This window comes from Octodon degus, unplaced genomic scaffold (assembly GCF_000260255.1).
Source record: "Octodon degus isolate 3935 unplaced genomic scaffold, OctDeg1.0 scaffold00093, whole genome shotgun sequence".
Lineage (NCBI taxonomy): Eukaryota > Metazoa > Chordata > Mammalia > Rodentia > Octodontidae > Octodon > Octodon degus.
In genome coordinates this window covers 3354080-3360079 of record NW_004524669.1, presented here as the reverse complement: position 1 = coordinate 3360079, position 6000 = coordinate 3354080, and the positions used below count along the sequence as shown (strand labels likewise).

At 44.4% G+C, this 6000-nt stretch overlaps 1 protein-coding gene across 2 annotated transcripts in view; it reads left to right on the top strand.

Moving 5' to 3' along the window:
- The window catches only part of Csrnp2 (cysteine and serine rich nuclear protein 2), a 19063-nt gene continuing 13063 nt past the window's right edge, over positions 1–6000 (top strand). For both annotated transcript variants that reach the window (XM_023722684.1, XM_004637819.2), the window contains exon 1: positions 1–235. The gene's annotated coding sequence lies outside the window, so the exon portion shown is untranslated. The remainder of the gene's footprint in view (positions 236–6000) is intronic.

Genomic DNA, 6000 nt, shown 5'->3' with positions numbered 1-6000 from the left:
TTCTGGGCTTCTTCTGCCGGGGCTGCCCGCGCTGCCGGAGCCCACCGCCCCCCTCCGCCTGCCGGCCTGCCCATTCACCCTCCCTCCCCGCCCTGCCGCCCTGGGAGCTCCCCGACCATCGCCACGGGCCCGGGACTCGCTTGCTCGCTCCTCCCTCTTTCCCACCGGGCTAGGGCGGCGGCGGCAGCGGGGGCGGCAGAGACCATCACGGGAGGAGGCAGCTGCGGCGGGGCCGGTAATGGGTCTGGGGGTGCGGGGCGGAGGGTGTTGCCTCGTCCTTTCTGGGGATCTGCCCTCGGGAGCCTGTGGAGGAGTGGTCAAGCCCAGAGACCCGCGGATGGAGGGATCAGAAAGGGAAGCTCGGACGGGAGCGGTCGGGGGGCGGGGAACCTGGACGCCGCTGGGAAGCCACCGAGCCGGGAAGAGGCGTGGGAGCGAGGGGCAGCGAGCGCGGCCCGGACTCTAGGGCAGCTCGAGGGAGACAGATGGGCGGCGTGGAAGCCGGCAGGTTTGCGGATGAGGACTGAGGCTCGGAATGGAGTGGAGAATGATGTAGGATGGAGGGAAGTGAAGGAAAGGGAGAGAGAATAAAGGAAAATGTGGGAGGAGTGGTTGGGAATTTGTGTGCCGCAGGCAGGAAGGAATGAGGAAGGCTCTTTGGGGCTCCGGACGTTGGGAATGAGCGGGAAGGTTAGCAGGAATCAGAAATGGGTTGATAGTATAAGGGTTCATCAGGCATGTTCATTAAAGGGAACTTGACGTGACTCTAGCTTTGGTTCCTAATGTTTCCTGATGTTTTCTATTTTTCTATTTGTGTGTGAATATTAAAACATTATTTGCATTGCTTGCTAGCTTTTATCTTTTTTCTCAGGCCCCAAACACGTAGCCCACTGCCATCCATCCCTTTTAGTGCAGTGTTCTTGATGCATTATTTTAAAAGGGTTTGGAGTGGCAGTGTGACACACAAACCGTTCTTCGGTATGAAACGTTAGAAGTTGTCCGTGAGAGACAACACTGTCCCCTTGTCCAGCGGTTGTCAATTGACAGTAAGTCCATGGTTGCTTTACATTTTCCTTCACTGGTTTTCTGTCCTGTAAATCTCCAAACCCAGGTCGTGCCAGAGTTTTAAATAACTCGTTGTCCCTGAGAAGTCGTGCAGCATCATGTTCTGGGTCTTCCAAAGATGTTGTGCCCTCTCTGTGATGATAGTTTAAATATAGAAAAGCCAAATTCAAACCTTTTGTTAGTGAGTGAGTCAAGTTAGTGAGGCTAAGAGCACTTTCTTTAAACACCTACAGGAGGTTTTCACTTGAGTATTTTATATGCTCCTGATTCTGGAGATCAGGAGGACACATGGAACCATGACATTCGTAGTATTTGAGAATCAGTCACAGTTAAAAGGAAAAACAGGGCAGGCTGTCTTTACTCAGATTTAGTGTAACACTTAGCTAGCCTTTCTCCTTTTAATTCAAGTATATAGCTAATACACAGTAGTCCCGATCTTATACTTTGACCTTTAGTAGAAGATTGGATTCCAGTTAGGTGAAGATGCTTTATCCTGTAGGATGTACCTCATCTTAATATTTTGGACGCTTCTAAGAATGAGGTTTAGCCAACATGGTGTCACGCTCCTGTAAAGGCAGCCTGGACCCCATAGTGAGCTCAAGGGCAACCTGAACTGCATAGTGAACCCCTGTCTTAAGAACAAAACAAAACAAAAGAATGAAGTTTGTATTATCTAAACTTCAAAAGTACATTCTGCTTCCACCAAATTTTTTTCCTGGGAAGTACCTTTTGCTAACCCCACATAGTCTAGGGTGTTTGGCTTGCTTTGATGGTTATGGAAATCCTAATATGTCTCATAAAACTCAATCTAGTACTAAAAGACACATGCTAGTTTTATTTGGTGCTAACCTAGTGTCTTCTGTATATTGTGAATCTGAATTATTTCATACAGCTTTGAGAAATAATTAGCCAGAAACACTTGATGAAAGAGCGTAAGGCAGGAAGTTAGAGAATGTCAGATAACCTTTCCTTTCACTGGCATTTAGAAGCTTTTATAGAGGGATGCATTTGTTGTCCATTGGCATTTGTTGCTTGGATTGGGCATTTGACAGTTAACTGACTGACAGTTATGACCTACATTTCAGTCTCACCTTGATTATTTTTGTGTGGGTGTAAGTGCTTGGATTGTAATTTATAAATGTATATCATGAACACAGGCTTTTATCCTCTACCAGTGAGAGGTGAGAATGACTGATTTCTAGCCCTGGTTTGAAAGATTAATTTAACTTGGTGAATTAGAAAATATGGAACCTATTCTAGTCATTACTGCCTCAAAGAAAGACTTTTCCAGGGTGCTGTGGAAGTGGATGGAAGTGTATTGTTCTAGGTACCCACGATGAACGTTTGTATCTAGTATGTCAAGTTCACAACAGAGAATTGAAAAAAGAAAAATGGGTTGAGATGTAAACCTGAAATGGTTAGTATACAGTAGGTGGATTTTTAAAAATTTAACTAATAGAGTTTATGTCAGAAAGTGATCCAGGGCTGGTGAGATAGCTCAGCAGACTAAGCGCCTGCTTTGGCAAGTGTAGGGACCAGGGTTCAATCCCTGGTCGCACGTGCTGCTCCGGCCCTGCCTCCAGGACACGCTGAGCCAGCCACCGAGTCTGGATGTGGTAGTGCATGCCTGTAATCCTAGTGCTGGGGAGGCTGAAAACAGGAGGATCACTACTTGAGTCTGAGCTACGAGCTGCATAGTGAGACCCTGTACCAAATACATAAAATTTTAAAAAAGAGAAAGTGATCACAACAGATCCTAGGTAAAGCAAATAAAGCTGGGGCAGTGGAGTCTCCTTAAGGATTTTCCAGAGTGATAACCTGGTTAATGGAGTAGTTTTGTTTATTTTTGTGGTGCTGGGGATGGAACCTAGTGCCTTGAACATGCCAAGCAGGTGTTCTACACACTGAACTACACCCCCAGCCCTTTAATGAAATAGGTTATGGGTCAATATGCATGTAATTAATACAGAAAGGTTCTGATTGTTCTCACACAGTTTAAGGAAAATATTTTTGTCCTAGGTTTCTTATCTTTTATTTCTTACCTATCTCCATCATTGCCCAGAAGCCTCTAGAAGTAGGGAAGACACACCAAATAAAAGAGCAGGAGATTGGAATGAGCAGCTTGAAATCCTTGCTGCGCTCTCACGCACAGAAAATAACATGAAGAGAAATTGCTACTCTTAGGGGAATCTAGTTAAGACTGGAGAATTTTAGTAATAAAGGTAATTTTGGATCAAACCCATGTGGGACTTAATAAGAAACAGTGAAAGGGAAGCCACACTACCAGAAGCAAAGGGACACCTGAGAGAAGAGGAGTGCACATTTGCTTCTACTCATAAATCACAAGTGCTTCCTGGCCAAGGAAAGGGCCATTCATCTACTGCTTACTGTTATCTGAAGTTGAGTTAAAACTGAACAGGAAGAAGCCCTTTCTGAAAAAGCAGATCTTTAGCTCAGCCAGATTTCTCTTGTGGTTGCTAAGGTATTGATTAAGTGAAAGGGAAAAATTAAATTCAGTAGCCAACACTTTTTTCATTGCACCCACATCCGTATTTTATCATAGGTGTGTCTGTCCATACCCCTGTGCCCACTTACAAAATAGAATGAAAAAAAAAATTTAAATCATTTAATTTATTTATTTATTTGGTACAGGGTCTCACTATGCAGCTTGAACTCATAGTGATCCTCCTGTCTCAGCCTCCCCAATGCTGGGATTACAGGTGTGCACCACCATGCCCAGTTTTAGTGGCCAGCACAGCGCACTTAAGGTTCCAGGGCTGGCAGGGCATGCGGTACCAGGGATCAAACCCTCACACTCAGGCCCTTGTGCTTACCAGGTACCAGATACCTGCCAAGCTATCTCCCCAGCCCAGAATGAAAAAAAATTTTGGTTTATAGCTATCTTTAACACAGCTAAAAATCCATTTAAAAGTCCAGAATATGACCTCAAATAATGACCTGAAAAACAAAACTGGCAGTTTAAGCATATTTTAAAATTTAATTATAATCTTATCAAATACTATATCTCTATACACACGCACACGCGCACACACACACACACACACCCTGGCCAAATTTATTTGAGGAACTTGTTTGTCTGGGACCCATGATGGTTGAGGTTTCTTAGTTACATCTTGTGACTTGAATGTAGAATTTGATGCAATCTGGATAGATTAGGAACTAAGTTCTTTAAAGTACTTTTAGTTGTACTTACTAGGTTTGGTTGGCTTTGTACAGCTGATCTACATTTCTTCCAGGTAGCTCTGAAAGTAGCTCTGTAGCGGGCCTTTCTTGACGCCACAGTGTATATATTTTGGGTCGCTGCTCTGCAGTAATAATGCAGCCCTGTCGGCCTGAGCAGTGCTGTTATTCCTGCTGCATAATTAGCAACTAGTGAGATCATAGTCTGGGGAGATTCTGGCAGTGCTGAGGCAGAGCGAGAGATCTTCATACCTCATCACACGTGGCTTCGACTCTGACAACATTTCTTCTAAGCAGATTTGTGTCCTTCTGGAGTTTTAATTCCAAAGTCAGAGAAGGAGAAAGACTTGTACCTGGGAAATGAAATCTCAGACTCCTTGGTTATGTGAAAGCATGTTGACAGTGTTGGCTGCCATAGCGATAGAGCCAGAATAAATTGCCTCTTCTTTTGCTATTTGTTTTCCTTGTGGTTTCTTCCAGAGGGCAGAGAGTGTAAAGCTACATTTTCCTTGCACAGAGGATGATGATAGAGCAGTATGAGATTGGGAAAGGTCCTGGTTTTTTGCTTGGTGGTGCTGGGGATGGAACCCACGACCTCGAGCGTGCTTCGCAAGTGCTTTACTACTGAGCTACACTTCCGCCCCCAGAGTCTGATTTTTGAAGGCAGCTCAAATTCTAATTTTGGGTCCTTTCTTTAGTAGCAAATTTGCCCTTTTTAGGAGACTGGGGAGACATTTTATACTTGTAAAGATCTAGGTCAAGAGTTTTCCTGACTGCTTATGTCCTTCAACACTGAGAGCCAGAGCAGTATTTCCCAGTGTGCTTTGAAGATTATCTGCCCCAGCATACTTTGGAACTATGTGAAGCTCCACATTCTGTTTTCTCCCAGCCTTTGTCACATTCATTAGTATGTAGAAAGGCTTCTAAACTGTTTCCACCATGAACAGTTTTCTTTTTCTTTTTCTTTTTTTTTTTTTTTTTTGAGGGGAGATAGTCCTTCACACTAAGCTATAGCCCCAACCCTTTTTTTATTTTTTATTTTGAGATCAGGTCTTGCTATTTTTTATTTTGAGATCAGCCTGTTGCCCAGGCTGCACTTAATCTAATATTGCTGCCTCAGCCTCTCAGAGTGCTGAGGTTATAGGTTTGTACCACATTACCTGGCTTAAATTTTGTTTTGAGACAATGTCTCACTGAACTGACCAAGTTGGCCTTTTTACCCCCCTGCCTCAGATTCCCGAGTTGGTAGAATTACAGTTGTGCGCCACTGTGTCCAGCCATGAGCAGTTTTCTAAACTATTTTGACACAACAGTCATATTTCCATGTAGACTATTAATATCCATGGAATTAGTGTATTTAGTAAGACACATTTTGGGAAATGCCGATGTTGTATTATCATGAGGAAAAATAATTGGGTCTAGTCTTAGTGTAGCCAAAACCTAATTCTGCCTTTGGTCCCCAGCTCCTCCCCCACCGGCCCCCTAGAGAGCTGCGTGATCAGAAGAGAACAGCTCTTTCCCTGGGCTGATGAAGCCTAATCCCTGCTGGACTGGAAGTAGAGACCTTCCCTCAGAGGGAAGGGGTGCTGCTACTGCTCAGCTAGTTGTTCAGAGTGACTGAGACCAGAGGGGCAGAAAGAGGTAAAAGGAGAATATTGGTTAGAGAGAAATGACCTAGTCTTGAGAAATCAGACTTCAGTGCTAGGTCACAGGCCGTCTTGGTTGAAATAGAAA